Source organism: Pleurodeles waltl, chromosome 5, assembly GCF_031143425.1.
Source record: "Pleurodeles waltl isolate 20211129_DDA chromosome 5, aPleWal1.hap1.20221129, whole genome shotgun sequence".
Taxonomy (NCBI): Eukaryota; Metazoa; Chordata; class Amphibia; order Caudata; family Salamandridae; genus Pleurodeles; species Pleurodeles waltl.
Window position 1 is genome coordinate 1614648035 of NC_090444.1, and position 13784 is coordinate 1614661818.

Below are 13784 nucleotides of genomic sequence, written 5' to 3' on the forward strand. Positions count from 1 at the left end.
TAATGCTCTCCTCTTGGGCAAAATTCTACTTATAGTACTCCTATTTTGTGTCTACAAATGTATGTCCTTAAAACAGCCAAATATATCCAGGAAAGTGGAGAACATTTAAATAATTCATGGATCTCTTCTGCAGAAAAACTATAGCAACTTTTCTAAATAACTAAGTACACCAACCCACTTTACATCCTCTCTCAACGTGCATGACACTTTCACAAATTGGCATAAAGATGAATATACATCCCCCTTTTATGGTCTGGTACCCAAGAGCGGTTTTCAAATATTCCTTTTTGATTTATTGATTCATAAGCAATGTTCATAATTTTTCAATTTTATGTTTTACTTTGTCATGTATTGGTGGTTTGATATTCATTTTGAATTATGTCATGTTGTTTATGTTGTTCATTTCATGAGGCTTTTTTCCCTCACACTTTCACTCCAATGGTCCTCCCCTTTGCTGTCATGCTCACTTATAGTATCATTCTGACCAGCATGCCATCAGGGATTGTTTTTTTCTTTGAGCCTTCTTCCACCTACTATGTCAGTGCAGCTACCGCCTCATTGGCCAGCCACGCTAAAGGACGCAGCGTGGCACAGGTGCTGCAGCTTCCCTTGATAATGGGATGAGCAGCGAAGATCATCTTCATTTGTCTGGAAAGTGAATCTCCAACCGGGAGCCTGCCATTTCTGCTGTATCGTTCTGCACTTACCTCCCATTTGGGGGCCTGTGGCTGCTATCTTATTACTCATGGGTAAGCTGTAGCGATTTATGCTATTTAGCTCATTTTCTCATCTTTATCACCTAGAGTCACACAGTGGTTGAACGTGTCTCTTATTATACTTAAACTTAGTTATCTATATCTGAGCACATTGGTGAGCCTGCCTTCTCATTAATCTCTAGGTAAGCAGCAGAAATTGTTTTGCCATGTGGCACTAGAACTGTCAGTACCCTTCCTATTTTACTGGTGGTACCTATTCTCCCAACAGTTCACCTCCTGGGACCAGGCAATGCGGTCCATATAGAAAATCCTGTCCGACCTTTGCACATAGATCTGGTTTACTACTGCAACCAGTATGTATTCTAAACTATCATTGAGACTACATTAGCAAGTTCATGGCCTTATTACTAATTTTGCATGTCATTAGCCCCCAGATTACTTCATGTCCTGATGAGACCCTGGTATCCCATGTTGAGGCGAAACACCATCAACACCAAATAAAGACAGACCTTTCACTGTTAAGTTGCACACTGGGGAAATTACACCATGTGGTTATTTCTAAGTAAAATATTTGGCTGCCTTTGATTCTGATAACAATATACCAATTACTTTTGCATTGTCACCCCATTTTTTTCCTTGGGTCTTGGTTTGTTCCACTTAGGGTTCATTTGCTACTATCTCACCACTCACCAGTCATTACTATCTGGTGTCTGTTGAATCCTATGCATATGTAAATAAAAATCAATCTAGAGGAATTGGATATTTCAATGACATACCCATTTATTGGTATTGAGTTAAGCCAGACAGAATTTGTACTTTCTTAATGGAAATGTTCAGATGTTGATTGATTTTATATAGGACGTCCCGTATAATGATACTGGCATTTCAAAATGAGATCCATGTGAACACTTGTTCTGAATATTCCAAAGGTTTAAGGCTCCGAAACCGCCCAAAGCTTGTTTGTTTTGGAGTTAGCCTGAAGTCATTTTCACAGTCTGAACTAGAAGCAAGGTCGGACTGGCCATACCAGGCATCGGGTGTTTCCCTGGGAGACTGGAAGGGTAGGAGGGCTGCTTTTGTAGCAGTGCAGCAATTTTAAAAGCACAGCTGAGTTCCTTGTATATCCAATAGTTTTCAGGCAAAAATAAAAGCGGCTCTATTGATTAATATACCTGCTGGAGAGACATCAAGGTTTTGCCTATTGGCAGTTTTGTCTCTTCTAAGGTAGCGTAGTGGGTCAATATGCCTGCTGTAAAGTGTACTGTGCAGATCACAGAACAGTAGTTAATATACATAGCTCAGTGGGATTCTGCTTTTGTCACAGAGCTCTTTTTATTACTGTGCAGTTCATAAGTTACAGTCATAATCTAGCACAGTGCGCTATGAACTGCCATCAAAGAACTGCATGCAAACTGCATGGTACAAGTTGGACAGTTATGTTTTTTTCCCAGTCTTTGATTATCCTAATTTAGCTTGAAAGGGTTTGTTATTAGTAAAGTCAAACCTAACCACTGTGTTGCATTCTGAATCCTGAGTTTATGCTTCCCTGGAAGAAGCACTGATAAAAAAATGCCTAACAGTAAGGATGATGTGAACCTTACACCTTGTCTTAACCGTTGTCAACATTTTCGGTACACTAATTTACACACGTATGATTCATTTTCTGTGTGTGTGTGATGTAAAGAGCTCTGCTCCAACACCCTGCACTGGTAAAAGAGGTGCTATAAAACATTTTAAATACATGTGAGCGGGTCAATAGAGAGATGAGAGGCACTGTTAGAGGGTGATGGTTAGGGAAACATTTAAGATCCCCAGTAAAGACTGATGTAGCCTGGTGTACTTTAAGGTCACCATTTCTTATGCTTTACAAACGAATATAATTGAATATATAATGAAAAATGTTTTGTAGAATGTACCGTTTTTACCATTTTCCTCAAATATTCTTTGTGGGAGGAGAGCCCCTCAAGTACCATTGTAGTGGTCTGACTCGCTCATTATGCACTGCATGGGGGCTGGTCTGACAAAATTTGCCAGGACTGCTTTGGGTCCCCAGTCCGGCCCCGACTAGAAGCATGACTCTCTACAAGGGGCACATTCCCAAAAGCATTTGTTGGAGAAAGAAAAAAATAAAATACAAGTGGCTTTTTTTTTGCAAGTGAAAGCCACGTTTGTGATTCAGAAAATATGAGTTTACCCTTTTAAAAAGGTGTAGCCACAAATGCTTCTTAGAACCAGTGAATCTCCCAAGAGCAAGGAATGGGCTTTGCAGGGTGAAAATAACCACGTGTGTTTAGGAAAAACATCGTTCGCGAATATTCACAGCCAATTCTCACCCTAGACACAGCTGAAAAGAACTCCTGATTAAAATAGCAATACATAGTTCTCCAGTGTAGAAATGGGAAAGCAGCACCCCAAACGATGGTGAAGCGGATGGTCGTAGGTTTTTCAATGGGAAATATTTTCATAATGAATAAAATAAGTTCCTAATAGAAAACATATATATAGTAGAATTGCCCTAATCCAAGCCATTTTTGCGTGAAAAATCGTGCACTATGGGCATATATGCATAGACAAACTCCTCACAAACAAGTCGCAATTTAATACTTTTAGAATTACTTTGCCACATGTGCATACCATGTTCAGAATCAAAAAGTTTGATAGTACACCACTTGTGGGTTTTCTCTTTGCTGCCCCATACTGCATTTGCCTCTTTGCATGTAGGTGTCGTTCATGAGAGTCAGAAATTAAACATTCAAGGGAGGTGCACTGCTATCTGAAGGAAATATATTATGTTCCTAATAATTCAAGAATGAAGAATTTAATTAATATGAAAGATACTGAACGAATGCATCTGCCTGATTCATACCAGATTTTAAATTCCTATGCAGGAAAAATGTATGAATCATGGCATGCTCAAGGGAACTTTGATTCTCCAGTGTGTCTATTAGACGGTATCTGCGTTTGTACACCACCTGCATAATGAAAGAGGAAAAAGGTGTCCCTGAAAAGAGTGGAAACAGATTCTTTCTGCAAACCTTCAAGTATTTTAACTTATGGGACACAAGTAGCTCGCAAATGATTGCATACACAGTAATTTGTATACACGTTTTACAAATGTGCAAGGGAAGTATCTTGCTTAAAGTTTGAACTTTTGTTACCTTTACCCTAATTTTTTAAATTCACAATGATGTCATATCTCAGTGTTTTAAGTATGATGTATAAGGGAGGTATGCTAGAGAAGTGTGCCTTATGAACCATAACTCTGAGCCCTTTACAAGAGGTTTGGCCTACGTAGTTAAAGGTGTGGCCCAATACAAGTGAAATAGACTTGTGCGCTTGACTAAATCATAAACCGAGCCTTGCTGATCAAAGAATAATGAAAATCAGCAGGGAACGAGACATTGAATGAACTTTTTAAATTGCAGACATTTGCTGCGTCATCATCACTAAAACACTTGGGAAATTAAATTTAAACCTTAAATGGGTAATGACTGAGGCCCTGATTACAAGTCTGGTGGTCACTCGACCGCCACTCGCGGTGGGGGCCAGGACTGCCGCTGTGTATTCTGATTTGCCAAATAGATTTTTTCATTTGCTCAGACCATGATGCTTTTGCAGTTTTACTTATTTGTCATGTGAGAATTATGTAAAATGTGGATTGTAGGATAAGATAGAAGACGTTCCTGGAGGTGCTGTGCAACTTCTTGTTAATTTTCATGCAGATTTGGGGCTTACAATAATTCTTATTTTGCATACTCTATATAACTCTGTATCTGCGAGCCTTTATGGCATTACTTTTGTATGATTTCTTTTTAAATATTGTGATAAAACCCTTTCACATTTTACTGATCTAAAACCAAGTTTTTGAGTGGGCCCCATTACATATTAGAACTGATGTATTCTGCTAACTGACATTTAGTGGTGCTCTAACATGCAATTCAACCAAGGAGAACCAGGTGGGGTAGAAATTGTGGGGTGTCTAAATTCTGGGATGTCCAAATTTTGGGGTATGATTTTATTCCAACACTACTTTGCAAATAAATGTCTATGTACTTGGCCTTATGCTGGTTTGAAACACATGACTACTTGTGCAAAGGGGATACATTTCAGTAGTTGTGCATATAGTCTCAGTACCATTGTGACATCACATTCACATAAACACCAACAGACATATTTACACGGAATGCACACAAGAGGAACATACCCAAGGTTGACTTTGTCCTGGAAGAGAATATACTGACAGAAAATTAAAGATGGTAATGAGAAGAAGGACAAGGAATCCAGAGATGTATGGAGGAGGTTCTGGTGTGAAAGAAATTTCTGGAGGTAAGGAGAAAGTTAAACAAAATACTTCCTGAGCACTGGAAGAGAGTTGAAATTTTGAGGAGGGCAAACAAATGTAGACGTTTTGGTGAAATAATCAGGAAATGAAAATCAAGTGTCTGTGTTCCAAATAAAAATTGAAAAAACAAAGTTAAAAAGAAAATGTGAACCAGAAATTTGCATAGTTTGCTTTTGTGTGATTATGCAAAAATTTGATAAAATTATGCGAAATTAAACATAATTACGCAAAATGCAAATCCATCATTTAGAGCTGTAATTTAGTATGAAATGTGTCCTTCAGTTAATTTTTTGATGGAAGGACACATTTTGTTGCACAAATGTAGCACAGAAAAAACAAGTTATGCAAGTAACAGCTGTTGATGTTTTGGCTGTTACTTTTAATCGTACACTTGGTCAAATGTTGCCACCATCAGCATGCAATTAAGCAATGTGGCATAATGGCATCCCATGAATTTTGCATAATAAGTGTCACATTAAATCCCTGAAATTACGCTAATTGCACAGCATAATTTAAATGTTGTCCCGCCGCAGTGAAATTGTAGAAAAGTAATCCAAAATTAAAAAAATGAAAGTTTAAGTAATTTAAACACAATTATGAATCAGTCCTCAGGCATGATATAGTGCTGTGACCATTGACCTGAGCTGGGTGTATAAATTCCCGTCCATCTACCTCATTCTTTGATGTCACATTGACCAGTATCACCTCCTCCAAATGTGGTCATGTTGCCAAGTAAACCAGGACCAGCCTTCTACCATAGGGTAAGTTGCAGGGCCAGGATTGGTGGACAAACAGACTCACAAATACAGTGATTGGGGAGAAATGTTATGGCCTGTGGTAGGCCTGGCAGCAATCTAGCAAGCACAGTATGTCTATATTATGGGTAGCTTGGACATCATAGAAGATCTTGAAACTCCACTCAATCATTGGAAGCTCTTGCATCAGGGCAGTCTGCTCCTCTGCCAACCTGTACATTTGATCCTCACTCCAAAGATATAAAGGAATAGGATGGTGAAGGAGGCATACAAAAATGTTCATGGGTATATAGGGAAAGGTTTATGCTTGGCCACTACTGGTTCTGTGTGTAGTTGCTGTCAGTAGGAGGAAGTGGGATGGCAGGGCTATCTCCGACTCGAATGTCAGAGGCTACAATGGTTCATCCTCCCCAGGAGGACTCCCTTCCTCACTCTGCTTCTAGGCCTCCTGGCATGTAGTCTCTACACAGACCATCTCTTCCTTTCTTGAGGCCTCCACCACAAGACGTTGATGACAGAGAATGTGTGCCTCTGGGTGGGAAAATCCACTTCTTGAGAGGAGCACTGGCCCTCTTCCTCTCCCTCTATGTTGGTGCTTGGTGCCCACCCAGCAGCCGAGGTCTGCCTTCTTGGCCCCTGGTCCTACTGGTCCTTGTCTGCATCTTGGCAGACCACAGCACGAAGAGAGGGACAGAGAGGAAACTTTTGTTTACTTATTTATCTGCATCAAAATGAACATTAACAATGCTATACATTTCAATCTTAGACCTCCATGAAAGCCAGAATTACTGCCCTATCCCTATCAAAACTGGATGTTGAACATGCACCATTGTCACATGGGTTACTAACACTAAAGAGACATTGATGTAATACCTGCTAGTTTTCCCCAATTAATTGTGAACCAGATTTCATGATGCAAATCTGAGCAAAAACATCATTTATTTAGCAATTCAGATCACATCTGTTCGAAATGGGGTCTCAGGTTGGCAGTCAGATGGCACTCTGTCCAGCAGAGACCCTCACACTTAGATAACCCCTGCTCCCCCCATTGGTAGCTTGGCACAAGCAGGCTTATCTCAAAGGCAATGTGCAAAATATTTGTACCAACACACACAGTAATATAGTGAAAACAAAACAAAATGGACACCATACTAGTTTAGAAATATTTATCTGAATCAAACAAGGCCAAAATGACAAACATCCAACATACACAAGAAAAGATATGAATTTTTTAAATAAAAAGAGTCTCACTCCATAGATAACAATGGAAATGGTGTTACACAAATTACCTTGTTTGCATCAAAAATAAAGCCGCAAGGGCGAGCGTGCATTGGAAAAGTCAGCGAGGCGTCAATTCCTTACTCGCAAGTGAGGCCGTGTGCCATTTCTTCTCCAGTCGGGTCGGCAATGCATCGTTTTTCTTCCCCACAATCGAACGATGCATCGATTTCCGGATGGGAGCACCTCAGATCCTCAGGTTCACGATGACTTTGATGGCCGGCAATGATGCATTAGAAACACAGTTGCACAGTGTTGGAAAACAGCGCTGCATGGGATTTGTGTTTTTATCAGCAGCTGCAAGCGGGTGTTGAGTCATTTCTCCAGCCGTGATGTGTCCTTCTTCGAGCCACAATGCAGGTGGAATGACGATTTTAGCCACAAAGCGGATGGCACATTGTTTTTCACCCACATTGAAGGTGGTGTATCAAACATTTTCCAGCACAGTGTTCTGTTCGTGAATTTCAGTCCTTGTTCTGCCAACTTCACCTCTCAAGGACCCAGGGAATGAATAGGGCACCAATTGGCAGGGAAAGAGTATCAGCAGAGAGTCCAGGTGTTGGCAGAGCACGTCTTTGATGGCCCTGAGACTTCAAAACAGGAAGCAAGCTCAGTCCAAGCCCTTGGAGATTCTTTACAAGCAGGAATATACCACAAAGTCCAGTCTTTGTCCTCTCGCCGGCAGAAGCAGCAACTGCAAGCCAACGCAGCAAAGCACAGTCAAAGGCAAAGGGGCAGTACTCCTCCTCCTGCTCTTCAGCTCTTCTCCTTGGCAGAGGTTCCTCTTAAATCCAGAAGTGATCTAAACTCTGGGGTTTTGAGTCCACTACTTATACCCCTTTCTGCCTTTGAAGTAGGCAAACTTCAAAGGAAAGTCTCTGTTGTTCACAAGATCCTGCCTTGTCCTGGCCTGGCTCCAGACTCACACCAGGGTGTTGGAGTCTGCATTGTGTGAGGGCAGGCACAGCCCATCGTGGTCTAAGTGAACACTCCTTCCTCCACTCTAGCTCAGATGGCCTATCAGGATGTGCGGGCTACAACCCAGCTCCCTTTGCATCACTGTCTATATGGGATTCACAAACAGCCCAACTGTCAATCTGACCCAGACAGGGAATACACAAGCAGGCAGAATCACAGAATGGTTTAAGCAAGAAAGTGCTCACTTTCTAAAAGTGGATTTTTCAAACAGAAAATGTAAAAAACAACTTTACCAAAAGATGTATTTTTAAATTGTGAGTTCAGAGACCCCAAACTCCTCATCTCTAACTGTTCTCAGAGGGAAACTGAACTTTAAGGATACTTAAAAGCAGCCCCCATGTTAACCTATGAAAGAGATAGGCCTTGCAACAGTGAAAAACAAATTTGGCAGTATTTCACTGATAGGACATGTAAAACACATCCGTACATGTCCCACCTTTAACATACACTGCACCCTGCCCATGGGGTTACCTAGGGCATAACTTAGGGGTGCCTTACGTTTATAAAAAGGGAAGGTGTGGGCCTGGCAAGTGGGTACACTTGCCAGGTCGAACTGGAAGGTTAAAACTGCACACACAGACACTGCAGTGGCAGGACTGAGCCATGTTTACAGAGCTACTCATGTGGGTGGCACAATCAGTGCTGCAGGCCCACTAGTAGCATTTGATTTACAGGCCCTGGACACCTCTAGTGCACTTTACTAGGGACTTACTAGTAAATCGAATGTGCCAATCATGGAAAAGCCAGTTACACATACATTTTACACAGGGAACACTTGTAGTTTAGCACTGGTCAGCGGTGGTAAAGTGCCCAGAGTACCATAAACAGCAAAAACAGAGTCCAGCACACAGTTAAAAATGGGAAGAAGAGGCAAAAAAGATAGGAGAGACTACTCCAAGGATGCCAGGTCTAACAACTCATAAGCACCATCCCATTACTAAAAAAATCACTGAGCACCCTTTATGCTAATACCATCTGGAGATGTTCTAACAAATATGGAACATTTAAACAATGGAACTTTCAGCGAATGAATGGACTAATATGCACAATGGAAGGCAGTGGATGAGACCTTGATAATGTTTCAAATCATAGGGAAGAGGACAGAGTTCATCAAAAGCAATGTAATCACAATAGTGGAAATATATGTTAGATGTATTGTTCTCTGCAGAGTCTGTGGGGAGCAGGTGGACACAGGTGGTGAAATGCAAAAGTGTTAGAGATGGCATTCATTTTGTCTAAGAAGTGAAGAAGCCATTTAAAAGAAAATGTGGCATAACTAAATACATTAATAAATACACTTCTATGCATTATATAAAATTAGTGTAACGCTCCCCAGTGATTAATCCCAGTTTGCATACACGTGTGATAACTTGGAAACTCTGTTGACTTGATTAGCAAGGACATGTTCGTGTGCTCGATTCATAAACATTATTTTATCTATTTTAACTTTCTTCACGTTGATAATTCTGCATTTGCACTTTGTACTTCCCTGGTCCACCGTGGCTGGTGCCAATTGAGAGGAGGACATCTGTTTTTAATAAATTGGGTGTCTGCTGTAGCCGGCATTCTTTGACACGGTCAGCAGTCTAGCAGTCTAGTCTTTCTTCGCTGAAAGCCTATTTAATCAGCAGTCTGGTGCGGATGCACAGTGCTCCCCAGGGATTAATCCTAGTTTGCATACATGTGCGGTTACTCGGAAACTGTTGACCTGATTAGCAAGGACATGTTTGTACACCCTTTTCATCAACATTATTTCATCTATTTTAAATTTCTTTATGTTGATAATTATGCATTTGCACTTTGTACTTCCACAGTCAACCGCGGTTGATGCTGAATGAGTGGAGGGAAGCTGTTTTTAATATATTGGTAATTTGCTGTAGCCACCATTCTTTGACGCGGTCATAAGTCTAGCAGTCCAGCCTTTCTTCACTGCAAGCCTATTTAATCAGCAGTTTGGTGTGGACATGCTGATGACATGCTGAAGACAAGCCTGTCTGCGCCCGTCCACTCCAGATTGCTGCCAGCTGTAAGAAACCCTGCATCTTTTATTTCAGGGGTATGTGCAACCTCTGAGATATGCAATATTGCTTTATCAGGGATGTTTTAATGGACATTAGGACAAAGACACAGTCCTTATGGAGGGACTCATTTTCATTTCTAGACCTCTTTGCCCAATCTGCAATGTTTTCTCCGGCTGTCAATCCTCTAACCATGTTTTCACGCTGCACCTCGCATCACAAGTCACTGCAGTTCAAGACAATTCAGTAAGCTTTTCGTGTCCCCCTCTCAGGAAACACACAAATGATCTCTGATAATGATAGCTCTTATTCTCGCACGAAAGGCCTCTATTGTAACACCTGTTCCCTTTCAAAACATGCAATGGACGTATGGGATGTACTTACCACCCATCAACCGGATATAGGCATATTTACTTAAACTTGAATTAATTTCATGTCTGCTCCCTGTATCCCAGTTGCCATCTCCTCAAATTATACGTTATTAAGGTTCGACGAAACGATTAAAAGAGGGGTGGAATCATCATCGGTTTTAGGAAATCAGTGACAGTCACTAGCCTAAAGTGTCTCCAAGAGGGCTGAGCAGAGCTCTGTATTTTCAATCTCGAGATCACCACTGGTGACATCTGGAAAGGAGCTCTAGTCTATCGTCCCCCAGGACCCAGGAAAGATTTTGCCTAGAAATTGATAGAATATCTTGCCGCTAACATATTACTCTTAGTTGGGGATTTTAATTATCATGCAGTTAGTCTTAGCTTTTGAAACTCAACTTTTATTTGCAGACCTTGAAACTTTAGGGTTATTTCAGACAGTACGTGGCCCCACACACACTGCTGGCCATACATTGGACCTTATTTTTACCAATGTGGTTGATCTTCGGACTGATCCCCCCTCTCCTTTAGTGTGGTCTGATCATTAATTACATAGCCTTTCATTTCCCCATTAATAAAGTCCAGGGCAGAATGCAAAGTTATTGACAAAAATAGATTAGACCTTGTCAAAAAATCTCAACTTCCTCTTTTCTCCTGTATTCTCAACTCACTATGTAAAACACGTCTCAGATATTAATAGTGTGCTTTCTAATTTTCACAATTCTTTAACTCAAACCTTTGATACTGTAGCATCATGGAAATCTATATGAGCTACCTCCACCAGACCTCAACCATCAGGTTTACGGATGATTTGCAGTAAGAGAAAAAAAACCTGTTGGAAATTGGAAGGAAGATAGCGTGATTCCAAACTGACGTGTTTTACTATTCATGGTCTGAGCAAGAGAGAGATAGGCTCATCATGCAGATTCCCAACTTCTTGTTCCTACATGTTTGACTGTGTGCAGAGGAACGGCGATTGAAAACATAACGGTGCAAGATAACTGAAACCTAGCTCTTTGGGACATACAAGAGCACTTGAGACATTCAGCATGTGTATGACTGAGTGTACTCGGTGTTCAAGAAAGATGTTACAGTCTACTATATTAGAATGGAGAAATCTATAGTTCCAAGTATCTTTAATTGATTATCCCCTACAGAAAGCCTTGGAATTGAAGAGCCCTGAAGAAGGTGGTTCCATTGGACGAACAGTCACCGAAGAGCACGTTGGCGTATTCAATCCATCCAGACAGCGTATTCAATTCATATAGACATTATATTACGCTATAGTGGGCTGAGATTTAAAAACAGTCTATCAAGCATATATCAAACATAATAGATCATGTCATTGACTATATGTGATTGTTTATAAATTGAAATATATGAAGAATATATATTATCCAAATTCACTTATGTGAATCATCTATTGTTGGATAATTGGTATATTTTGTATTTTATTTATGTTGTAAGTTGAGAATGAATGGTTTTGTATGTGGATGTGTGGGTTTGATTGATGTGTATATGGAAGTTTAAGGTAATTTTGGCATTTCGAACACAAGGGGAGTTAGTTTTGGTGTTTTACATGTATGAACATTTGTATAATATTTTGATAAGAATTATGTGACATAATAAATTAATCCACATATGTCGCGATTTCAATAAAGTAGATATTGGATACTCTACATACGGGCTCGAGAGGTACTATTCATTGCATCTAAGTTATATCATAATATTCACATATTATGCAAGTAAGTTGTATGAGGTGGCCCATTGTGTGTTATAATTTGATTATTTCCCTGGAGGGGCCACTTCAGTCCGACAAGGACCCTCGTGTTGCATTTGGTAATTCCAAATCAGTGTCAGATAAAATGACATACAAGCTTGCCCTTAATAATTATCACAAAAGTCTCAAGAATGCTCAGAAACTACTGCTACTGAATCAAATTGATAGTGCTGGCAATTCATCTAAGGAACTATTCAATGTAGGTAATGAGTTCCTGAAGCTCACTATGTGCACTCCATCAGTTCCAGTATCTCAACATCTGTGTGATTCTCTGGCAAACTACTTTGAAGACAAAATAGAGTTAATATACAAAAATTTGGCAAATCAGCCAGCAAGTAGGTACACTTCTGTTAATCTTACCCCTTGGCATAAGCTCTCTTCCACTTTGGGTGGTTTTGAACCTATCACTCTGGAAATGGCTTCTGAGGCTATGTATAAATATAAATCAGGCTCTCCTCTAGCTCCAATTCCCCCTTATATTATTTTATTTTTAACCAATACTCTGCATGCAGAGACCACAGCATTGTTCAATCTTTCTTAAGTGAGGGGGTCGTCCCTCAAGGCTGGAAAGCAGTGCATATTCTGCCTATTTTGAACAAATCCAACATTGACCCTTGAAATACCACCATCTATAGGCTGATTTCCTTCTTCCACTTCTTAGTAAGATGCTGGAATGCTTAGTTAACCAACAACTCTCATGATATTTGGAAAGAAACTTCATCTTAGATTCATCACAATCTGGCTTTAGAGTCACTTATAGCACTGCGACAGATTTATTGCCAGTGCTATACATTCGACTGTCCCTTGATGATGGTTGTTCATCAATGCTGGTGCTTTTGAATCTGTCAGCTGCATTCAACATCATCACTCATTCCATCATGGTCCAAAGACCAACCAAGATTGGTGTCTTCGGCAAAGCCCATGATTGGTTCCAAAGCTTCTTAAGCAACCAGACGCAAAACATCAATTTCGGCCCTTTTAACTCAAAGGAGTACCCCTGGGCTCCTCACTAAGCCTCACGCAGTTTAACATATATGTTGCCCTTTTGGCTCAGGTTGTTTGATCTTGTGGCTTTGATTTGATATCTTATGGTGATGATACTCAATTGATCATATCTATGGGACCTTACCCAGATTCCACCAAGTCTAAATTTCGGGAATGCATGAGGAAAATAGCATCCTGGATGACACAGAACTGTCTAAAGCTTAATAGCGACAAGATGGAGATAGTATTGTTTGGCAAAGCTCGAGACTTCTGGTCAGATAAATGGTGGCCATCAGAACTAGACGCTCCAACTCAACGCAAAACTATGGTTAAGAACCTTGACATTCTTATTGACGATCATCTAACTATGAAAGAGTAGGTTGTCTTTACTTGCAGTTCATGCTTTGGTCTTTTGTGAACGTAAAGTAGATCAGTGGTGTTAGACCTGACAGCCTTAGGGTGGTCACCCCTAACTTTTTTGCCGGCCTCCCTCCACTTTTTGGACACTGTTGTTGCTGGTTATAGGACTCTGCACACTTTACCACTGCTAACCAGTGCTAAAGTG